Source organism: Monodon monoceros, unplaced genomic scaffold (genome assembly GCF_005190385.1).
Source record: "Monodon monoceros isolate NGI ecotype Baffin Bay Population unplaced genomic scaffold, NGI_Narwhal_1 Super_Scaffold_15, whole genome shotgun sequence".
Taxonomy (NCBI): Eukaryota; Metazoa; Chordata; class Mammalia; order Artiodactyla; family Monodontidae; genus Monodon; species Monodon monoceros.
The window spans coordinates 28,001,325-28,026,314 of NW_021703771.1; the positions used below are offsets into that span (position 1 = coordinate 28,001,325).

Sequence of the window (24,990 nt, forward strand, 5' to 3'; positions counted from 1 at the left end):
ATGCTCAAAATAACACAATATGCCATATTTTTTGCATGTGTTCTTAAATTTAAATAATTAACATAAAGACTCCTACTGTTCAGTGATTCTGCAATATGCTTTTGCATTCAATATTCAATTTTGAGATCTGCCCATGTTGATACTTAGCCCGCTGAAAGTGGGGAGGCCTGATTCTACTAAAAGAATTGGGTGTCATAATTCCAAACCAGGAAAGTCATCTACACAACGGTAACCAGACACCCAAATTCCAAGGCAAAGTTCAAAGTGAGATGTGCCATTGAAACCTACCCCAGCCACTGCGTATTATCACCAGCTGATCACCAGCACTCTGAGACTTTGTTTTCCTAATATGGGACAGAGATGATTTGAAATTTTTCAGCTTTAAAAGACTTACCTTCTTCCTTCAAACACGTCCATCAAAGTTTAGATGCTGTGTTGGGTGGGCTCCGCCTTGCCCTAAAAATGACTTCCACTCAGCACTCAAGCTTTGGTCTTTGAGTTTTTATTTCTAGCTCTAGATTACTCTACATGCTGTATGATATCCCTTTGTATGAATCTTCCAAAATTTATTTCTCTATTCACACAGTGATGAATATTTGGAGTTGTTTTCATTTATTTTCTAATTACTATACAAATAATGCTACACTGAAAACTGTTGTTTGTGTTTTTCTGTATATAATACCACAAGGATGTGATGACAAAATCAGTCCCAACTGTCAAAAGAAGTTCATGTCAGTTATTCAGTTAAATACTCAGTTGACATTAATGTTTTACTGTCAAATAAGCACCCCCAACACCCTCAGAGATCTTAAATATCACAGTCCCACAATATTTCCTCTAAATAAATTTTCTGAGTTGCCTTGTTTACAAGTCTTTATGGTTGATCTCTTTTCAAGCCATGTATGTTCAGTTTTCTCTTTCAAAATTTGTTTCTTGTGAGTATACACGTTCCCTATCAGGTGTATCACCAAGAAATTCCTGAATCCATGCGTATGTATATAGGGAATAGGGGAGTATAAGTCTTGAATTCACTGAGTCATTTTTTAAAAATCCTCTAATTTTGGTGTTTAAGGAAATGAGGATGGTCATCAGCAACCCAAGCTACTAAGCCTCCTTCCTGCATTGCAATTCTTTAAGATAGCAAAGTTGTTTGTTTTTTTTAATAGAATTCTTTGGCCTTTTTAAATTATAGAATATACCTGAAAATGGAATTTTTGATACTAGCATATGGACATATTCAAATTTAGTAACTATTACCAAAATACTCAAAGTTTTGGTCTCCTTTATTCTCTTATCATCAGTGAATGAGAGTGATGTCTTTTAAATTTGCTGACGATCTTTTGAATAGTCCATTTTGATGTCGTTTAATTTATCCTTTTTTTCTTTGTGATTTGTATTTTATTGTGAACTTATTTTTTATTATTAAGATACTTTCTTCTAATAAATGTAAAGTAAAATGAATATGATATATATATTAGAGAAAGAGACGGAGACAGACGATAGATGAATAAATAACTTCATCTAGAAAGGCCAAAAAATTGCATTGTTTTATGAAAATGTCCCAATATGCCCTCACATGCACTGAATATCATTGATATGTCTTTTAATTTTTGTTCAATTTGATAGACCAAAAAAGGTACCTTAATGTTTCAAATTACATTTACATTTATGAATAAAATAATTGAAATTCTTTCTACATTATTGACTATTCTGAGTTTTTTTTCTGTGTGAATTCTGCTTATGTTTATTTTCATTGAGACACCAGTATTATTTTTATTTTGTAATATTCTTTATGGCAAGGGTCTTGAATCCTTTTTCTTTAAATAATTTCTAAAAATATTTGTTTAAAATGATTTGGGAAATCAGATATCTTGTATTTCTAAAGTAGATACTTTCACATTTACTTTTCTTGTTGATTTCTTCCATTGCTTTTATTAGTTTTATTTATTTTAGGATCTCAGATTCACAGAGATGGTTTCTTTTGCCTCAGTTTAAGTCAAGTTGTTATCTCACAGAGATGGTTTCTTTTGCCTCAGTTTAAGTCAAGTTGTTATCTCCATGTACTGCACTGTACTTTTAAACATTTTTTTTTTTTTTTTTATCTCCATTCCCATCTCCCTTGGGTCCCAATCCTGCACACTTCAAAATGATATGGGATCTTTTGTGTACATATATTTTTAATTTACAGAAATGAAAGTGGTCTCTAAAGCTCATTATGATATTTATTCTATAAAATCTCTTATCATTCAAGAGCTGATTTCATACCTCTTAGGTTTGTTCTTGATCTAAAAAGAATGTACCTAAGTTTTTTTTTTCTACTGAGTGAGAAATGACTTAGTGAGTCAAGAACATTCTTTCTATTACAAATTTTATGAGAAAGTTTGTTACTACTAGTTGTTTAATTTTATCAAATGATTTTTCTGTAGCCATAAAATGATTGTGTGTAATTTTACTTTTAGTCTATCTACATGAAGAACATTGATAGAATTTCTGATGTTTACTCACTAACTGGACCATAATAACTTGTTTTAAAAATATTTTTGTGTTCAGAATTTTTATATCTACATAAATTACATTAACCTCTAGCTTTATATTTTGAACTACCCTATCTGTTGTAGAATCAAGATCCCACTAATCTCATAAAATCAGTTTTGTATCAACTTGTTTTAGATAAGGTTATCCATTCTTTGAAATTTTAGTGGAACTCACCCATAAAACTATTTAGACATTGGACTTTTTGCAGGGAGGAGTAAAGGGAAGATTTTCATTACTATTTTAGTCTATTTACTTAGTGATTATTAGAATATTTAACTGTTTTATTTCTTTTTTTTTTTTTTTTTTTTTTTGCGGTACGTGGGCCTCTCACTGCTGCGGCCTCTCCCATTGTGGAGCACAGGCTCCGGACGCGCCGGCTCAGTGGCCATGGCTCACGGGCCCAGCCGCTCTGCGGCATGTGGGATCTTCCCGGACCGGGGCACGAACCCGTGTCCCCTGCATCGGCAGGTGGACTCTCAACCACTGCGCCACCAGGGAAGCCCTGTTTTATTTCTTAATGTTACCAATTTTGGAATTTTGTTTAATAAAGGTACCCATTTCATCTAGGTGTTAGCAGTTTATTGACTAAGTTGGACCTGGTAAGGTGTAAGGAGAAAGAAACTTTATCTTTTCCTCACCATTGCCTTTTTACACTCTGCTGAATAGCTTGTCACTCTTCTAGATAAAGTCTTGTATTTTTCTTGTCACAATTAACATACTAACATACTAACAGTTACATTCAAATCTAATCACATCTTCTCATTCCATTTGAAACTTAACTCCTTGTTCAACTCAGGTCTGAGTTTCTTCTCTTTCTTCTGCAGAGCCTTTTTCCTCTTTTTCCTCCAGTAATCACTATGCTGTCTCTAACCCCATCAGAGGTGAAGGGAAGAAGAGAGAAGAACAGAGGTAAAGGCAAAAAGATCTCTCTTGACCAGTACCATTGTAATCTGTTCTTGATGACCTTTGAGTGTGGCCAGTGACTGATGTCAACTATTTTGTGGAGCACTTACTTAGGGGGTTCATTCAGGATCTGTTTCCGAGGAGCCACCACTTACAGGTCCCTCATATTGGACATCCTGTCTCTGGGCAGCAAGTTATGACTCTTTCCTCAGCTATTGGCTTCTGGTATGCACCCCACACAAACTCCATCCTTGGGGCTCTCCCACCCCTTCAGGTTTCCTCTTGGAATTAGGGACCATAGAGGAAGCTCATATTCACCACAGCGCCCCCTCAAGCTCTATAAAGACTGTTATATAATGTTGGCTCTGATACACTGGTTTGTTCTTAACACAGTCATCTTTAAAATACATTTTCAGGATTTCCCTGGTGGTGCAGTGGTTAAGAATCCACCTGCCAATGTGGGGGATGCGGGTTTGATCCCTGGTCCTGGAAGATCCCACATGCTGCGGAGCAACTAAGCCTGTCTGCCGCAACTACTGAGCCCGTGTTGCAACTACTGAGCCAGTGTGCTGCAACAACTGAAACCCATGCTCCTAGAACCTGTGCTCCACAACAAAAGAAGCCACCGCAATGAGAAGCCCACATAGCCCCTGCTTGCCACAACTAGAGAAAGCCTACGTGCAGCAATGAAGACCCAACGCAGCCAATAAATTTTAAAATACATATATATATATATAATATTTTTCCAGGACAAAGTGAAATACTAGTTCAATCCAAAGAGACATGCAAATCAAATTCCCCAGGCTGTCTTAAAGAACTCATCAATTGTTTGGGAATGGAGAGAAATATAATCTCTCTCCATCAGTTCTCCATCTAAAGAAACCCTTTTTCTCCAGTTCTCTACTTTTGCAGCACTCTTAATTCCCCATGTAGTCTGGACCTGAGAATGAGCTAAACAATGGAAGAAAAAGTGGTTTAACAAGCTCTTACCATGTCCTACACTGAAATACAACAACTATTGCTCTGCTTAGAGTCACTGCTGAAACTCTAAGGGGAGAAGGTAAGTACAATGAGACAGCTTCGTGATTCATAGCTTTGCTAATTTACTTGTGTTTCTTAGTGAGGTCCTTTTTATCTTAGTATCTCTCGTGATTATTATTTCCTTTTCATTCGTTCTATAGTTTATCTGGATCTTCTCTTTCTTCAGATTAGTCTTACCAAAGATGTTTTTCTCATTATTTTTAATATTTTTTTTACATCTTTATTGGAGTATAATTGCTTTACAATGGTGTGTTAATTTCTGCTTTATAACAAAGTGAATCAGTTATACATATACATATGTTCCCATATCTCTTCCCTCTTGCGTCTCCCTCCCTCTCACCCTCCCTATCTCACCCCTCCAGGTGGTCACAAAGCACCGAGCTGATCTCCCTGTGCTATGCGGATGCTTCCCACTAGCTATCTACCTTACCTTTGGTAGTGTATATATGTCCATGCCTCTCTCTTGCTTTGTCACAGCTTACCCTTCCCCCTCCCCATATCCTCAAGTCCATTCTCTAGTAGGTCTGTGTCTTTATTTCTGTCGTACCACTAGGTTCTTCATGACATTTTTTTTTCTTAAATTCCATGTATATGTGTTAGCATACGATATTTGTCTTTCTCTTTCGGACTTACTTCACTCTGTATGACAGACTCTAGGTCTATCCACCTCATTACAAATAGCTCAATTTCGTTTATTTTTATGGCTGAGTAATATTCCATTGTATATATGTGCCACATCTTCTTTATCCATTCATCCGATGATGGACACTTAGGTTGTTTCCATCTCCGGGCTATTGCAAATAGAGCTGCAATGAACATTTTGGTACATGACTCTTTTTGAATTTTGGTTTTCTCAGGGTATATGCCCAGTAGTGGGATTGCTGGGTCATAAGGTAGTTCTATTTGTAGTTTTTTAAGGAACCTCCATACTGTTCTCCATAGTGGCTGTACCAATTCACATTCCCACCAACAGTGCAAGAGGGTTCCCTTTTCTCCACACCCTCTCCAGCATTTATTGTTTCTAGATATTTTGATGATGGCCATTCTGACTGGTGTGAGTTGATATCTCATTGTAGTTTTGATTTGCATTTCTCTAATGATTAATGATGTTGAGCATTCTTTCATGTGTTTGTTGGCAGTCTGTATATCTTCTGTGGAGAAATGTCTATTTAGGTCTCCTGCCCATTTTTGGATTGGGTTGTTTGGTTTTTTGTTATTGAGCTGCATGAGCTACTTATAAATTTTGGAAATTAATCCTTTGTCAGTTGCTTCATTTGCAAATATTTTCTCCCATTCTGAGGGCTGTCTTTTGGTCTTGTTTATGGTTTCCTTTGCTGTGCAAAAGCTTTGAAGTTTCATTAGGTCCCATTTGTTTATTTTTGTTTTTATTTCCATTTCTCTAGGAGGTAGGTCAAAAAGGATCATGCTGTAATTTATGTCATAGAGTGTTCTGCCTATGTTTTCCTCTAAGAGTTTGATAGTTTCTGGCCTTACATTTAGGTCTTTAATCCATTTTGAGCTTATTTTTGTGTATGGTGTTAGGGAGTGATCTAATCTCATACTTTTACATGTACCTGTCCAGTTTTCCCAGCACCATTTATTGAAGAGGCTGTCCTTTCTCCACTGTACATTCCTGCCTCCTTTATCAAAGATAAGGTGACCATATGTGCGTGGGTTTATCTCTGGGCTTTCTATCCTGTTCCATTGATCTATCTTTCTGTTTTTGTACCAGTACCATACTGTCTTGATTACTGTAGCTTTGTAGTATAGTCTAAAGTCAGGGCGCCTCATTCCTCCAGCTCCGTTTTTCGTTCTCAAGATTGCTTTGGCTATTAGGTGTCTTTTGTGTTTCCATACAAATTGTGAAAATTTTTGTTCTAGTTCTGTGAAAAATGCCATTGGTAGTTTGATAGGGGTTGCATTGAATCTGTAGATTGCTTTGGGTAGTATAGTCATTTTCACAACGTTGATTCTTCCAATCCAAGAACATGGTATATCTCTCCATCTATTTGTATCATCTTTAATTTCTTTCATCAGTGTCTTATAATTTTCTGCATACAGGTCTTTTGTCTCCTTAGGTAGGTTTATTCCTAGATATTTTATTCTTTTTGTTGCAGTGGTAAATGGGAGTGTTTTCCTGATTTCTCTTACAGATTTTTCATCATTAGTGTATAGGAATGCCAGAGATTTCTGTGCATTAATTCTGTATCCTGCTACTTTACCAAATTCATTGATTAGCTCTAGTAGTTTTCTGGTAGCATCTTTAGGATTCTCTATGTATAGTATCATGTCATCTGCAAACAGTGACAGCTTTACTTCTTCTTTTCCGATTTGGATTCCTTTTATTTCCTTTTCTTCTCTGATTGCTATGGCTAAAACTTCCAAAACTATGTTGAATAAGAGTGGTGAGAGTGGGCAACCTTGTCTTGTTCCTGATCTTAGTGGAAATGCTTTCAGTTTTTCACCATTGAGGACAATGTTGGCTGTGGGTTTGTCATATATGGCCTTTATTATGCTGAGGAATGTTCCCTCTATGCCTACTTTCTGCAGGGTTTTTATCATAAATGGGTGTTGAATTTTGTCGAAGCTTTCTCTGCATCTATGGAGATGATCATATGGTTTTTCTCCTTCAATTTGTTAATATGGTGTATCACGTTGATTGATTTGCATATATTGAAGAATCCTTGCATTCCTGGAATAAACCCCACTTGACCATGGTGTATGATCTGTTTAATGTGCTGTTGGATTCTGTTTGCTAGTATTTTGTTGAGGACTTTTGCATCTATGTTCATCAGTGATATTGGCCTGTAGTTTTCTTTCTTTGTGACATCTTTGTCTGGTTTTGGTATCAGGGTGATGGTGGCCTTGTAGAATGAGTTTGGGAGTGTTCCTCCCTCTGCTATATTTTGGAAGAGTTTGAGAAGGATAGGTGTTAGCTCTTCTCTAAATGTTTGACAGAATTTGCCTGTGAAGCCATCTGGTCCTGGGCTTTTGTTTGTTGGAAGATTTTTAATCACAGTTTCAATTTCAGTGCTTGTGATTGGTCTGTTCATATTTTCTATTTCTTCCTGATTCAGTCTTGGCAGGTTGTGCATTTCTAAGAATTTGTCCATTTCTTCCGGGTTGTCCATCTTATTGGCATAGAGTTGCTTGTAGTAATCTCTCATGATCTTTTGTATTTCTGCAGTGTCAGTTGTTACTTCTCCTTTTTCATTTCTAATTCTATTGATTTGAGTCTTCTCCCTTTTTTTCTTGATGAGTCTAGCTAATGGTTTATCAATTTTGTTTATCTTCTCAATGAAACAGCTTTTAGTTTTATTGACCTTTGCTATCATTTCCTTCATTTCTTTTTCATTTATTTCTGATCTGATTTTTATGATTTCTTTCCTTCTGCTAAATTTGGGGGTTTTTTTGTTCTTCTTTCTCTAATTGCTTGAGGTGCAAGGTTAGGTTGTTTATTCGAGATGTTTCCTGTTTCATAAGGTAGGATTGTATTGCTATAAACTTCCCTCTTAGAACTGCTTTTTCTGCATCCCATAGATTTTGGGTCATCGTGTCTCCATTGTCATTTGTTTCTAGGTATTTTTTGATTTCCTCTTTGATTTCTTCAGTGATCACTTCATTATTAAGTAGTGTATGGTTTAGCCTCCATGTGTTTGTATTTTTTACAGATCTTTTCCTGTAATTGATATCTAGTCTCATAGCATTGTGGTCGGAAAAGATACCTGATACAACTTGAATTTTCTTAAATTTACCAAGGCTTGATTTGTGACCCAAGATATGATCTATCCTGGAGAATGTTCCATGAGCACTTGAGAAAAATGTGTATTCTGTTGTTTTTGGATGGAATGTCCTATAAATATCAATTACGTCCATCTTGTTTAACGTATCATTTAAAGCTTGTGTTTCCTTATTTATTTTCATTTTGGATGATCTGTCCATTAGTGAAAGTGGGGTGTTAAAGTCCCCTACTATGAATGTGTTACTGTTGATTTCCCCTTTTATGGCTGTTAGTATTTGCCTTATGTATTGAGGTTGGGTGCATAAATATTTACAATAGTTATATCTTCTTCTTGGATCGATCCCTTGATCATTGTGTAGTGTCCTTCTTTGTCTCTTCTAATATTCTCTATTTTAAAGTCTATTTTGTCTGATATGAGAATTGCTACTGCAGCTTTCTTTTGGTTGCCATTTGCACGAAATATCTTTTTCCATCCCCTTACTTTCAGTCTGTATGTGTCTCTAGGTCTGAAGTGGGTCTCTTGTAGACAGCTAACATATGGGTCTTGTTTTTGTATCCATTCAGCTAATCCGTGTCTTTTGGTGGGAGCATTTAGTCCATTTACATTTAAGGTAACTATCAATATGTATGTTCCTATTCCCATTTTCTTAATTGTTTTGGGTTCGTTATTGTAGGTCTTTTTCTTCTCCTATGTTTCTTACCTAGAGAAGTTCCTTTAGCAGGTGTTGTAAAGCTGGTTTGATGGTGCTGAACTCTCTCAGCTTTTGCTTGTCTGTAAAGGTTTTAATTTCTCCATCAAATCTGAATGAGATCCTTGCTGGGTAGAGTAATCTTGGTTGCAGGTTTTTCTCCTTCATCACTTTAAATATGTCCTGCCAGTCCCTTCTGGCTTGCAGAGTTTCTGCTGAAAGTTCAGCTGTTAACCTTATGGGGATTCCCTTGTGTGTTATTTGTTGTTTTTCCCTTGCTGCTTTTAATATGTTTTCTTTGTATTTAATTTTTGACAGTTTGATTAATGTGTCTTGGCGTATTTCTCCTTGTATTTATCCTGTATGGGACTCTCTGTGCTTCCTGGACTTGATTAACTATTTCCTTTCCCATATTAGGGAAGTTTTCAATATAATCTCTTCAAATATTTTCTCAGTCCCTTTCTTTTTCTCTTCTTCTTCTGGAACCCCTATAATTCGAATGTTGGTGCATTTGATGTTGTCCCAGAGGTCTCTGAGACTGTCCTCAGTTCTTTTCATTCTTTTTTCTTTATTCTGCTCTGCAGTAGTTATTTCCACTATTTTATCTTCCAGGTCACTTATCCGTTCTTCTGCCTTAGTTATTCTGCCATTGATCCCATCTAGAGTATTTTTCATTTCATTTATTGTGTTGTTCATCACTGTTTGCTTCATCTTTAGTTCTTCTGGGTCCTTGTTAAATGTTTCTTGCATTTTGTCTATTCTATTTCCAAGATTTTGGATCATCTTTACTATCATTATTCTGAATTCTTTCTCAGGTAGACTGCCTATTTCCTCTTCATTTGTTAGGTCTGGTGGGTTTTTATCTTGCTCCTTCATCTGTGGTATGTTTTTCTGTCTTCCCATTTTGCTTATCTTACTGTGTTTGGGGTCTCCTTTTTGCAGGCTGCAGGTTCATAGTTCCCGTTGTTTTTGGTGTCTGTCTGCAGTGGCTAAGGTTGGTTCAGTGGGTTGTGTAGACTTCCTGGTGGAGGGAACTAGTACCTGTGTTCTGGTGGATGAGGCTGGATCTTGTCTTTCTGGTGGGCAGGTCCACGTCTGGTGGTGTGTTTTGGGGTGTCTGTGGATTTATTATGATTTTAGGCAGCCTCTCTGCTAATGGGTGGGGTTGTATTCCTGTCTTGCTAGTTGTTTGGCATAGGATGTCCAGCACTGTAGCTTACTGTTCATTGAGTGAAGCTGGGTGCTGGTGTTGAGATGGAGATCTCTGGGAGATTTTCGCCATTTGATATTATGTGGTGCTGGGAGGTCTCTTGTGGACCAGTGTCCTGAAGTTGGCTCTCCCTCTTCAGAGGCACAGCACTGACTCCTGGCTGGAGCACCAAGAGCCTTTCATCCACACGGCTCAGAATAAAAGGGAGAAAAAGTAGAAAGAAAGAATTAGTAGAAGTAGAAAGAGAGAAAGAAGGAAAGAAAGGAGGGAGGGAGGGAGGAAGGAAGGAAGGAAGGAGGGAAGGAAGGAAAAAAGAAAGGAGATAAAGTAAAATAAAATAAAGTAAGATAAAATATAATAAAGTTATTAAAATAAAAAAATAATTACTAAGAGAAAAAAAAATTTTTTAAATAAAGCAGACGGATAGAACCCTAGGACAAATGGTGGAAGCAAAGCTATACAGACAAAATCTCACACAGAAGGATACACATACACACTCACAAAAAGAGGAAAAGGGGAAAAAATCATAAATGTTGCTCTCAAAGTCCACCTCCCTAATTTGGGATGATTGGTTGTCTATTCAGGTATTCCACAGATGCAGGGTACATCAAGTTGATTGTGGAGCTTTAATCCGCTGCTTCTGAGGCTGCTGGGAGAGATTTCCCTTTCTCTTCTTTGTTCTCACAGCTCCCAGGGGCTCAGCTTTGGATTTGGCCCTGCCTCTGCGTGTAGGTCGCCGGAGGGCGTCTGTTCTTCGCTCAGACAGGACGGGGTTAAAGGAGCTGCTGATTGGGGGCTTTGGCTCACTCAGGCTGGGGGGAGGGAGGGGCACGCAGTGCGGGGCAAGCCTGCGGTGGCAGAGGCCTGCGTGACGTTGCAACAGCCTGAGGCGCGCCGTGCGTTCTCCCGGAGGAGTTGACCCTGGATCCCGGGAACCTGGCAGTGGCGGGCTGCACAGGCTCCCCGGAAGGGGGGTGTGGATAATGACCTGTGCTCGCACACAGGCTTCTTGGTGGAGGCAGCAGCAGCCTTGGCGTCTCACGTCCGTCTCTGGGGTCCGCGCTTTTAGCCGCGGCTCGCGCCCGTCTCTGGAGCTCCTTTAAGCAGCGCTCTTAATCCCCTCTCCTCGCGCACCAGGAAACAAAGAGGTAAGAAAAAGTCTCTTGCCTCTTCGGCAGGTGCAGGCTTTTCCCCGGACTCCCTCCCGGCTAGCCGTGGCGCACTAACCCCCTGCAGGCTGTGTTCAAACCGCCAACCCCAGTCCTCTCCCTGTGCTCCGAACGAAGCCCGAGCCTCAGCTCCCAGCCCCGCCCGCCCCGGCGGGTGAGCAGACAAGCCTCTCGGGCTGGTGAGTGCCGGTCGACCCTGATTCTCTGTGCGGGAATCTCTCCGCTTTGCCCCCCGCACCCCTGTGGCTGCGCTTTCCTCCGCGGCCCTGAAGCTTCCCCCTCCGCCACCCGCAGTCTCCGCCCGCGAAAGGGCTTCCTAGTGTGTGGAAAGCTTTCCTCCTTCACAGCTCCCTCCCACAGGTGCAGGTCCCGTCCCTATTCTTTTGTCTCTGTTTATTCTTTTTTCTTTTGCCCTACCCAGGTACGTGGGGGGCTTCTTGCGTTTTGCGAGGTCTGAGGTCTTCTGCCAAAGTTCAGTAGGTGTTCTGTAGGAGTTGTGCCATGTGTAGATGTATTTCTGGTGTATCTGTGGGGAGGAAGATGATCTTCGCGTCTTACTCTCCCGCCATCTTCCCAGAAGCCCTCTCATTATTTTTAAACGTGTTTTATTTTGTTCGCACTTCTTTGATTTTGTTCTGTATTTCAGAGATGTTTAGTCAATTTTTAAGTTTTTGTGCTTACTCTGTTTCTATTTTTCTATATTCTTGAGGTTAGCTAATATGTTCTTTTTCCAACATTCTTTGTGTTTCATTAACTGTCTTAAAAGATATAAATTTCTGAGATCTACCCTGGTTAAATCTCACAAATATGGATATGTGGTATTTTTACTGCATTCAGTATTTCATAATTTTCCATGTGTTTCTCTTCAATAAAACCAATATTGGGCTTCCCTGGTGGCGCAGTGGTTGAGAGTCCGCCTGCCGATGCAGGGGACACGGGTTCGTGCCCCGGTCCGCGAAGATCCCGCATGCCGCGGAGCGGCTGGGCCCGTGAGCCATGGCCGCTGAGCCTGCACGTCCGGAGCCTGTGCTCCGCAACGGGAGAGGCCACAACAGTGAGAGGCCGGCGTACCGCAAAAAAAAAAAAAAAAAAAAGCAATATTTACTTTAGGTTCCAAAATCCAAAGGATTTTCATAAGGCTGTTCTTTTTTTATGGATTTCTAACTTTCTGAATTATGAACAAAGAACATAGTCTAATGTAATGCTGATTCCTTAGAATGTATTGGGGCTTCTTTTGCAGCCTTGTACATGGAGCCTCCCATGAATGAATTAAAAGAATCTTTGTTTTCTATTGGGTGTACATTTTTACATAAAGCTAATATGTTCTTATTGTGTTGCCCAAATCTCCTATAAGGGTTTTTGTCTGTGAGATCTGTCCATTTAAACCACAAATTTTGATGTGCCTATTTCTCCCCATTCTGACCATTGTTGCTGTTTATGTTTTGGGGCCGCACTGATATTCTGCAAATTGTGCATATCACTGTATTACTGTATCTTCTTGATCTAAGCTTTCTTTTACTTCTTTATTCCTATTGCACATTCACCTTACTTGGTGAATTCACAATCCTTACTTGGTGTATTATTAAAATAAATATATCACATTTCATCCAGACTTCTTTCTTCTCCTCCTTCATATCTTTGTTCAAATGTTACCTTTTCAACAAGGCCTTTCCAGGCCACTGTCTTAATAACTTGCAATCCCCTGCCTCCCTAGCCCTCTTCCTGCTTAACTTTTCCTATAGCATTTGTTACGTCCAAAATACTGTAGGATTCAATTACTTATTTTGTTTATTTTCCGGCTTCCCCAAGTTAACAAGTCAAAAATATGCTGAGCAGGTATATTGTCTGTTTTGTTCCCTCCCTGCTCTATCACTGCACCTGGAAGAGGAGCTGACACTTAGAAGGCATGCTATAAATGTTTGTTGAATGAATGAACAAATAAGCAGTTCTGTATCCTTTTGTTTTAAATGGATGTCTTGTAGATAATGGTGTCAGTTAATTGCATGTTTGCTTGAAGCTCCTTCTGTATTCTGCTATGTGGAGAAGGGGCTGGGAGTCTGCAAATGACATTTCCCAGGATCTCTTGCCAACTGGCTTCTTGTCAAGTTCTGCTAATGGGAGTCCTGATAGGAATTTGTAAGGTGGAGGAGGGGAGAGCTGCCTCTCATCCTGCTTCCTGTTTCTGGCAGAGTGTTAAGTGGTGAGAGCAGCAGAAGCAGTGACAGACCAATAGTGGTGACAGCACAGCAACACCTGACAGCATTGGTGGTAGCCACAGTGTAAGCCATGGTTCCAACCCTGCCAAAGGGGCAGCTCTTTGGTGGGTCCTGAACAGGATGTGACAACATCTCCAGTGGTTCATCAGCAGGTGTAAACTCTTGGGCTCCAGCTTAGAAGTGTCAGCAAACTTCTGATCTTTGGGTATCACTCTTTCTTCTTTTTTGCTTCTGCTAATCATCTTCTGCATTTTGCTCGTCCAACATCTGTATAACCAATTCCCTGTATTAAATCCCCTCTAAATACTTAGGATTCTTTTTTTCTTTTGGGGCTCTGGACTAATATAACAATATACTGCTAAATCTTACTTCAGATCCAATTTGTGTGCCTCCATCGTTAGATTTTTGAGTTGAACTCACATTTTTCGAAATTATTCTTATAATGGGATTTTCTTCTGTGTAATGCTTAATGTTCTATATCACCATGTTTTTTGTTTTTTTCCTTTTTTTTTCTGTCCTTTATATTAGAAAGGTTGAATTTTTTTAAGCTGGTTGAAAGTTATATTTCATGGTTTCAAAAATACATGTATTTTGTAATGTAATATCTTGAAAATCAGGAAGGGTCTGAAGTCTATAGTGTTTAACGATCAATCACTGTTGGCCAGGCAGTAGTCGTGACATAGCTGTCATTCCTTGAGCCTGCAGGAATGTCAAAAGTGCCAGCATCATAACCTATAGATTGGGTACCAGCAGTTTGGAAGAAAATCCTAGAGAAAATAGTGGAGAAAAGAATATAGTTAACTCCTAGGAACCAAATGACATGGGAAAAGATGTTGATGTGGGTGATGAACTGGGCATACTTAGCAACATTCCTCAGGAGAAGTCTAAAGTAGGCCTGTCCTACCTGCAATACATAGTAGTTTTACTTCTATAAATTCTTTTTAAAATATCGCATCACCACCCTTCATAGCACAGAGGACTATTTTGTGCAGAAAAACACAGTCATTAATGACTAAAAAGTCATTTAGAAGAGCTGAACTTGGTGTGAAGAAGTTTGGGGAATATGTTTACTGGTTTTATTTTGGTTTTTCTTTTTGTAGTTTTATGAGAATGATATATCTAAAAGAACTCTTTCAATATAAATAAAAATTCTAACCAAGAAAGCATTGTGTCTTGATTGGCAGCCCCTTTTCATAGTTGGCAGCATTTTTTCAGCATTTTTCCTTTCATAGCGGTAAATTAAAAAATGGTGTGTTGGGCTTCCCTGGTGGCACAGTGGCTGGGAGTCCGCCTGCCGATGCAGGGGGCGCGGGATCGTGCCCCGGTTCGGGGGGATCTGACGTGCCGCGGAGCGGCTGGGCCCTTGAGCCATGGCCGCTGGCCTGCACGTCCGGAGCCTGTGCTCCGCGGCGGGAGGGGCCACAGCAGTGAGAGGCCCTCGTACCGCAAAAAAAAAAAAAAAAATGGTGTGTTTTACAATAGACTGTGTCTTGAATTTTATGTTAAACAGCAGACATACTATTTTCGTCTCTATGTGATTATTTCTAACTAAGGCCCAAATTTGCATTTAACTATGAGTTTCTACATTTACTAATACTTATGTAATTTCCTTAAACTATTCTCAGCCCCCACTGATGTCCAACATCCCTTACATCCCAAGTCATATTACAGTCACCTGGAATTTTAATTCTGGATTGCCATGGGGGCTGTTTATTGTTACTTACTAAGGCAATAATAACACTTGTAAGCTCTTACCCCATAGTGTCTCTTCCTCCAATATTCATTCTTCTTTTTCCTGGAGGTCTTTCTGCAAGAGTAATTTCAAAGGTACTCTGTGTGGTAAATTTTCTGAGGTTCATTTACCTAAGACTCAGAAAATAAAGATATTTCTCTTTCATAGCTAAATATTATTTATTTGAAAAATATCGACATTCAAAAGTCCTTCATACTTTTCTTCATTCTTTTCTCGCATTTCATTCTTCAATCCATCTGGAAATATTCCTCATACATCAGTTAAATAAAGGTGTCCCTTCAGCAATGGTTTATAATTCTTCCATTAGTATATACTTAATTCAGAGATACATCAATGCATATTCCATTCCATTTTCTGCACATTAAGTATTTTGTCAGTACCGCACTGTTAACTGCCAGAGTTTTAATGGAGTGACATATTAGGTGGAGTGGCATATCAAGATGTCAACTACCAGTCCTAGGCCACCTTGCCTTCCCTTACAACCATCCCCATCTTTATCTGTGGAGGATAGGTCCCAAACTACAGGTAACTAAACTCTATAATATCCTGCAAGATGTAAGACTAAAACAATGAAGAAAATCAGAGAACTGGTTTGTGTCTTCCCCCAACTAACAGAAATGAGTCCATCAATAAAACTGAAAGAAAAAGAGGCAAATTTTAGGGGGTGGGGATGATAGCTATGTATAGAGAAGGTGACTTGTGCCTCCACCCTGATTATCCCCATCCCCAGAAGAATTTCACTTGCTGTTTGGGGCTGAAGCATAATGAGCACGTCTCATCTAAAGCTATCGTGGAGACTGGTGCTTAGCCAACTTGTACAAAAGAAAAATAAGGCCAAATGAGCAAGTACCAGTAGGTATGTAACACACACACACACACACACACACAAACACACACTCACACATCTACAACACAATATCCCTACAGAGGTACAACTAAGAGAGGGAGAGAATGCTTAAAGATCTCCACAAAAGTACAAGGATACATGTATTTTCTTATGGATATAGGACTTGAGCCAGCTTGGAAGGTAGAGAGAAGGGGCAGGGGAAGAAAGGAGCTGGCTTTGCCAGCTTTAAGAGCAGCTTGGCAGAGAATAAAACCTGCATCAGTAGGACTTTTGGAGTCATACTCCATCTACTGCTTCTCTAGAATCCCCCATGGCAAGCAGTAGGGCAGGTGCCCAGCTGGGTCCCCAAGTGGGCCATTTGTCAAAGTCAGCTATGGGGTACACCTGCACCACAGAGCAGTCAGGGAGGACACGAGCAGCTGGAGCCTACAGAATTTTGTGGCCTAGCTCGGGACACTTGATAATAAAGACTCTGACTCTGACTTTAAAATTATTTGACCAAGTTTACTACAATGAAATTAACCAGGTTGCTTACTGTGTTGCATGAGGCAGGCTCAAGAATAGAGTTGATAATGAGCCATTAGAAAAGTGGAGTTTCCCCTTGTGTACATTTGACTAATGGCTGTTCAATTAATTATTATGTTCTGATAGAGGCAATAGTCGTTATTTTTACTTTTCAACATTTCTGAAAAATATGTTTGTCATGCAAATTAAATGCATATAAAAATGCATACCATTTAACCCAACCATTTAATTCCATGTCTGTGAACCTATTTGAAGAGACTATGTGCAAATACGCTTATTGAAGCATGATTTTTTTAGTTTGGTTACAAATGAATTTTCATTTGAAGTAAGTGTAATAAGAGAAACATTTGACAATGAATTTGATTCTTTCACCACTCTAGACATCCCCAATACTTTGTCTAATAGTGATTTTCTTTGACCCTCTTATTGCTAGGAGATTTGTTATTAGATCAACCAACAAATGTTTGGGTGTTTTTTTAATTTGATTTTTTTTTACTTTTAAATTTTATGTTTACTCTTAATTTTTAATTATAAATTTAAAATTTTATAACCATTTAGTTAGAAAAAAATCTATCTTGAATAATTACTGCCATTTTTGATGTTCTAAATTCACTTTTTAGCCTAATATGTGCTAATATGTCTAGCCCTAATTTTCTGTGCTAAAGATTTCATGGAAATTGTAAAATATGTTTTGCTTCTCTTTTGGATTAAAAAGTTTTACATGTATACCAATACTTCATTTTTATTAATGTTATGTTAATAATATAACATATATAACATAATATGTTATTCTAAATTTCTATATTTTTCTACTTTGGCTGATAAAGGCAAAGGTAGTTATCCTAGATCATATGTGTTTCAATTTCTTTTTCTAAGCTTTAGTCTTCGAATTATATATTTTGATATTTTATTAAGCAATACCAAAAATATTATATTTTTATTTAAATATAAATAACAGGTTTTAGCCCATTTAATTAATTTTATCTTTAATTCTCAATTTGTCTGAAATTAAAATTTGACTGGAGCTTACTGTATTTCATTTGAGAAATGCTGTCAATCCATTTATTTTCAATAATTCTCATTCCTGTAGTTTTAGGTGTATGTCATATGTAATTTTGTTCATTACAGACAAACTGACAGTCTTCATCTTCAATAAAATGCTTTATCTAATTGTATTTATTAACACAATTAGCATGCTTTGTGTTAATGTTTTCTCTTTTGGAAGTAGTTTTTAATTTTTCTATTTCTGTGAATTTCCATATTTTTATGACTCTTCATGTTTTTCTTCTATTATTTGTAAGAAACTTTCACAAAGTTAATAATTTGAATTTAATTGTCTTACTGTTTACCATAAGTTCTTAAAACACGAGCTTTTATATTTCATTTCTCTAGTTACCATCATCAATCATAAAACAATGATTTAACCATGTAAGAATATTATTTTCAACTATTATATTGCATAGCTTAGATTTGACCCATGGCTCAAATGCCCCTGCTCTGAGCTTCATCATTTTTTTTTTTTTTTTTGCGGTACGCGGGCCTCTCACTGTTGTGGCCTCTCCCGTTGCGGAGCACAGGCTCCAGACGTGCAGGCTCAGCGGCCGTGGCTCACGGGCCCAGCCACTCCGCAGCATGTGGGATCTCCCGGACCGGGGCACGAACCCGCGTCCCCTGCATTGGCAGGTGGACTCTCAACCACTGCGCCACCAGGGAAGCCCAAGCTTCATCATTTTTTAAAAAAAATATTGACTTGTACTTCATTTTAAAAACAGTATTTATGATAATAATTTAGATTTACCTAAAATGGCTGATGTTGATATTTACAACCTGATATTTAATTATTTATTACTCCATTTTTAACTTGGATTCATCTTCTACTTGACTAAAACATGGCTTCACATAAAAATTTTCAAGGGTATATGTACAGTAGTTTTTGGTGACCTCTATGTAACTAATAATGTCATTCTGGTAAACAGCAACTTATCTAATGCAAAATTATTGACTCATGAATATATTCTCTTCAAACCTATAAAAATTGGTATTTACAAAAAGGATCTAGACTTCTGAGTAGAGGACCAGCCCCTGTCACAGATGCAGGTGTCAGTGCCCACTCTTAGCATTGCTCCCTGTGGTAGGCAGAATGATGGGGCCCCAAAATGTCCTAATACCAGGAACCTATGAATCTGTTACCTTATATGGCAAGAGAGACTTTGCAGATGTGATTCAATGAAGGCTCTTGAGATGCAGAGATCATCCTGGATTATCCAAAGGGCCCAACACTATCACCAGGATGTTTATAAGTGAAAGAGGGAGGGAGACAAGGACAGGAGAGTCAGAGAAGGAGATGCAATGACAGAAACAGAGGTTAGAGTGATGCAGGGCCATGAACCAAGGAATGTGTGTGGCCTCTAGACACGGGGAAAGGCAGGAAATGAATTTCTCTCTAGAGTCTCCAGAGATAATGCAGTCCCCACAATCCATTTTAGAACTCTTTCCTTCAGAACTATAAGATAATAAACCCGTATTGTTTTAAGCTGATAACTTCGTGGAAGTTTGTTACAGCAGCAGTAGGAAACAAATACACTTCATACTGATGACTTTACCATGGCATACCATATAAAAGCTGTAACAGGCTGAGGCTACGTGTTTGAAATGGAAAGAGTTCCTCCCTCCCGCATAAGGGCTCTCACTCCTCGCCAGTGTGGGATTTAGCCCCCATTCCATCACTTTTTAATGCTTAAATGCTATTCTCACAGGGTCGCCCCGATTCCATTATAGTCCTTAGAATCCCCAGAGTGCTTTTTCATTTCCAATTAGTCAGTCCTATTTGTTCCTGCTTTACAGAATGGCATTAACCCGTTGAAGCTTGCAGATACTACAACCAAACACCGTAAGTTTAGTTTGCTTACAAACTGGCCACTGTAGATAAGCAGGCATCCGTGTAACATCCAGGCCATACAAACAACCCTCGGCTCATCACCAAGCCTGGCCCACTCCTCCAGTCCTATCTGAAGCAACGTTGCTAAGGTCAAGACCCTGCTCTGGTTTCAGATCAGCAGCTGCCTGTCTTGGATGCTGTCATTCTTCATAAGTTTCAAGGGAGAATGGTTCTCTGTGTGGATGCCCTCCACTGCATGACCATGGTCAGCTAAAGTACTGTTTTGGGCTCCCAAAGGTATAACACTTCAGCTTTGCTCATGTTTTATCCTTCTTTGGTATAAGAGGGCTAGATAAGGACTAAGTTTGTTATCAGAGGCATGCCTACTTCAGAACCACTGGCCATGTGCAGAGACCAGCCCCTGGTCCCATCCTTTTTCTACCATCTAGTGATGTGAATATCAAGGGCTTCTTTGTTCTTCCCTGTTTCCAAGTCTTGGTCAAGTGTGCTCTGCCCATTTAACAGATTTCAGTAACTTCGAATCTCAGGAGAGTTTAAGGTTTCTGTCCTTTGCCTCTCAGGAGCAATCCAAGCTCCTTATGCAAAGTTACCAAATTCCTTCCCTGCAAATATCAACATCTATATATCAAATTTTAAAAGAATAATTAAAATTAAATTGGGTTCACTGGCTACCCTGTCACATACACATACATTGTCAGGATAATCTTCAAAGGTGCTTCCTTGACCATTCAAGTCTCCCAAAGATTTTGTTGTAAATCATCTTCACGGTGTTTGCTGGCCCCTCTTCTCTCACTAAGATACAACGCAGGCTGTATAGGGCCGGGCCAGAGAACAGGGCTCTAAGACAGATACACAGGCCTTGCCTCCTGTTTCCCTCCATCCCTGTTTTAAATAGTCTCTCTATTGAATGGCTCTCTGTCCTCCTCTCTCTGCTTCTTGTTTTTTGCATCTCTCCTAGCATTCAGTCAAAAGTCCATCTGGCCAAATTCTTGATTATCACTTCTTTGAGTTTTCCTTCATAAAATTTCTTTGCTTTAAATGTTTAATAAACAGTAGATAATTTATTATAAAACATTGTGCATAGAGTATATGACAAATACTTAGAAAATTGTTTATAAATAATGGCTCTAATGTAATTTAATATTTTTACTATATGCTCATCTGTATTCCCTGAAGTTTCTAAAATGCATACATATTATTTATAATAAAAAGTCAATTTTTACAAAAGTGCTTAAATGCTCAAACTTCTCTGTCCAATTAATCGGCATTGACTCAGCCATTTACTTGTTACAAAATATTTATTGAGCACTTACTACATGCTGAGTACTTTGCTAAGCACTGAGTTACAACAATGAACATGCAAGAGAAGTCAGCTGAGCCAGAATGTCCTATGCATTTTAGGCTTAAGTGAAGCCCACAATAGCAACAGAAGCAACATGATTTAATCAGGAAGCATAATTGTATATAAAACCAGTGTTTAACATCACATGAGGGATAAGTGATCAAACTTTTCTCTGTAGGGATCTTACAAATAAAGTTGGGCAAGATTAAGATTAATAATTGTTAAAAATTATTTAGTGTTCTTAAATGGAATATTCTTTACATGTTTTCTTTGGAATTACCTGTCCATTATTTAATGTTTATGTTCAAGAATTTTAGAACAAACACTTATGTTTATCAAAAATAATATGTGCTAAAATATTTATATCGGGCAAGCCATAACCATGGCGTGTATCTACTCTTCAGAACACTCACTGTGGCTATGATGGAGGTTCCACATTATACCTCTTTATGACCTTTTATGTCCATAGCAGTCAAAACACCTGTGAGGAACTTAAAATCTTCATGAGTGATGAGGTCACAAATCAAAATAATGTCCCAATTGAAAATGGAAACAAATTTAATTCATAATGCTCAAAAACTAGGTAGGAGATAGATGTGAGGAGGAACTTTGAATGAATCAAATTAAGTATGGAATGTTCAGAATGTTTAAAATAACTGATAGGTGGAGGAGCAATACATTATTGATAATTAGTTAATAATTATTGTTAATTGGATAAAAATTCTTAAAGCTCCTCTTGTTTTACAGTGGGACTTGATGTTGAGTTCTGATACTTCATCTTACAAAAGTTAAAATTGCAATTAAATATGAGATTTAAATTTTCTTTCAACACTGCAAATGGAATCTAATGAGTTCATAATTTTTCCATCACACTGGAGCTCTCTCTTTCCCAGTATTTTTCAAGCTTAGCAGATAAGGAACATGAATGAGAAAATCTAAGTTTTATTTGGTTATAAAGGTTTATTGACCAACTGGAATTTTAGAAAGTATTTTTCCACTTGGAAAATGACACAACATATTTTCGAATTTATATTATGCAAGGCAAACCACCATCTTCCATGTTTTGAAGCAGGTAGAGACATAGCAAAGGAAATGTAGAAAGAATGTGAACAACAGATATTATGGTGTATGCCTTATAGGGTGCTTCTAGGACTATTGCTACTACACAGTATTTTTTAAATGCCAGTTAGGTGCTAATTGTGGGCTATGTCATTTAACTGAAAATGTTATGAGATAGGTACCATTTTATTCCCATTCAGATATGAAGAGAGTAAGGCAGAGAGATATTAAGTAGCTTGCTCAGGATCAGCCAGCTAGTGAATGATGGAGCCCAGAATTTCAGCCCAAACAGTTTGAACCTAGGCTTTTTAGCTGCTACTTGGTACCACTTCTTTCCAAGGACTTATACTCTTCAATGGCCCTGTGGTTTTAGGTCGTGACAAGCCACAGGCTGATGTGATGCCACTGAGACTAACTGATCCTTGAGCCCTCTGACTTTAACCCTCCTTGCACTGGCACCAACAGGTGTAGCTTTTAGCTTATCTGAGCACCTAAAGTAATTGTTCGAGATTTTGGCTGTTTGCTGGGAGAATCATTGAAAGGGTAGAATCTTGCCTTGCTTGTTAAAGCACTTTACACATGTGAAAAGACTTGGTGGAAAAAAGGACTCAGTTGGAAAAAGGACAATTTCTGAGTTTGCATGGCATTACATAGACCAGAACAATTTCTGATTTTTTTAAATTCAACATTTAAAAACTGAATTGAATCAATAATTTTACTTTGCTAAACAAAACACAAATTTATTTGGGGCAATTAATATGAAATTACAGATTACCTCAAATGTTCATCCTCTGCTTAAATGAATACCATCCACATTTGCCAAGTTTTTTTTTCTTATGTAAACTCATTTTTTTCTAAATACAAGCATTAGTGATTTAACTAACTCTTAAAAAGCACGTCTTTTTCCAGATTATAGAGTCTTATTGTTGTATTAAATGTCTCAGCTTGTAAGCTTTGACCACACAATAAACATAGTACCACATGATATTAAAATTTAATTAGCCAATTCAATATTCATAATTCACAGTCACCATAGGCAACATCTTACACATTCTGAAACGTTTTAGTTTATAGGGAAATTTTTTAAATGCCCAGTACCTTTTGCAAAACTCAGTTGAACATTTCCCTGCAGTTTTGCATTATTGATTGATAAAAATGAACCACCTCAAGAGAATTGAAAGATAACATATCCTTTATTTTACCTTTAATCTTTCATCAAAAGAATCTACATATTACTTTCATAGCACTAAATTTTATATATGATAAGGTCTATTAAAGAAACATGCACTAAATATTCCAATTTCAGAAAGAAGGGCAAAAAAATGTAAGCTGTGTCTCTGGTTCATTGAATGAAGTGTCAGGCATCTCATGCAGCACAGTGAGCAAATTATTATTTCTGAATTGTACATCAACCCAAATCTCCTAAAAGCTCTTTCTTACACCAGCTGCTAAATGATTAATAGTGTTGCATTGATAATTTTCACAAAAGACACTGCTGAATAAGAGAACAGTGTGTCCAAGAAAATGAGTTTGAGGTTCAGGGAAACAAAACACTTTTTCATAGTTTTAAAAGAAACATAGTATTGAGTTATACAGACTATCAGTTTCTCCCAGTAAATAAGCATGTGCCAACCCCAACTTTCTTCACTAGGACATGGCTTAGGAAGTTTATTTTCAGTACTCGGCATATATATTAATATTACATATTAATATAAATTAATATAAAATTATATATTGTATATATTTTTTTCAATATTTTATATGCTGAGTATTGAAAAATAGATATTTGTATACGCACACATACATATGTGATCTTGACTATGTATGTTAGACTGATGGTTTTAATACAGATATCGTTAATAAAAATATTTTCTTTTGAAACTTTACTAGTGATTTGCTTTATGGCTTTTAATGTGTCAACTTTCCATCTCTCCTACTCTTAGCAAGACTGTCTGTTTGTGGTTGGAAACCATGGACTTTTAAGGCATAAAAAACTGGACATGAAACAGAGCTTCACCACTTAGTTGGGTGATCCTAAGGAATTTACTTACCTCCTTTTTATTTATTTATCTTTTTAAATTAATTTCTATTAGAGTATAGTTGCTTTACAATGTTGTGTTCATTTCTGCTGTACAGCAAAATGAATCAGCTACACATACACATATATACCCTCTTATTTGGATTTCCTTCCCATTTAGGTCACCACAGAGCATTGAGTAGAGTTCCCTGTGCTATACAGTAGGTTCTCATTAGTAATCTATTTCATACATAGTATCAGTCATGTATATATGTCAATCACAATCTCCCAATTCATGCCACCCCCCTTCCCCCTTGGTATCGATACTAAAATATGGAACACTTCCATGAATTTGCATGTCATTCTTGCACAGGGGCCATGCTAATCTTCTATGTATTGGTCCAATTTTAGTATATGTGCTGCTGAAGTGAGTACTACTTACCTCCTTTTTAAACTGTGAATGGTCAGCTTCCTAAACTGAGAAATGACAAAAATTATACCAACCTCATTAGATTGAAAGAGGATGAAATCAAGTCTACATGTTTTGCAGTCAGTGATGTAAAATGAAATCACATTTTCTGTAATTCTCCAATTCTAATGGCTCTCTAGCCAACATCTTCTCTAAGAAATTTGCACTTTCAAAAATTTCTTTGGCTCAGATAATACAGAGAATCTCATGTTGTATGTACATTTGCCATTGTAATCCACAACAAACATATTAGCAAATCAAACCTGTTAGAAAATATTTGCATAACATATATCTGATAAAGGACTTTTATCCAAAATATACAAAGGATGTTTAAATCTCAACACTAAGAAAACAAACACAATTTCTTAAGTGTGCTAAAGATCTGAAGACACCTCACTGAAGAAGATATACCAGTCACTTGCCCTTGGGCACTAAGAAACCACTACACACCTATTAGAATAACTAATATCCCCATAACTGACAGTAACAGTTGCTGGCAGATGCCTATAAAATCTGATAGTATGCTAGTGCTAAGAAAGAAACAACAACAGATAAGTAATTCAGTATAAGGCAG

General features: G+C 37.8%; 1 non-coding gene across 1 annotated transcript; it reads right to left on the minus strand.

Annotated features, from left to right (window-relative positions):
- Positions 1-24,274: 24,274 nt before the first annotated feature.
- LOC114896394 lies at positions 24,275-24,382 on the minus strand. Its single transcript, XR_003793776.1, has one exon. It is a non-coding gene; the product is annotated as a U6 spliceosomal RNA (small nuclear RNA).
- Positions 24,383-24,990: the final 608 nt, after the last annotated feature.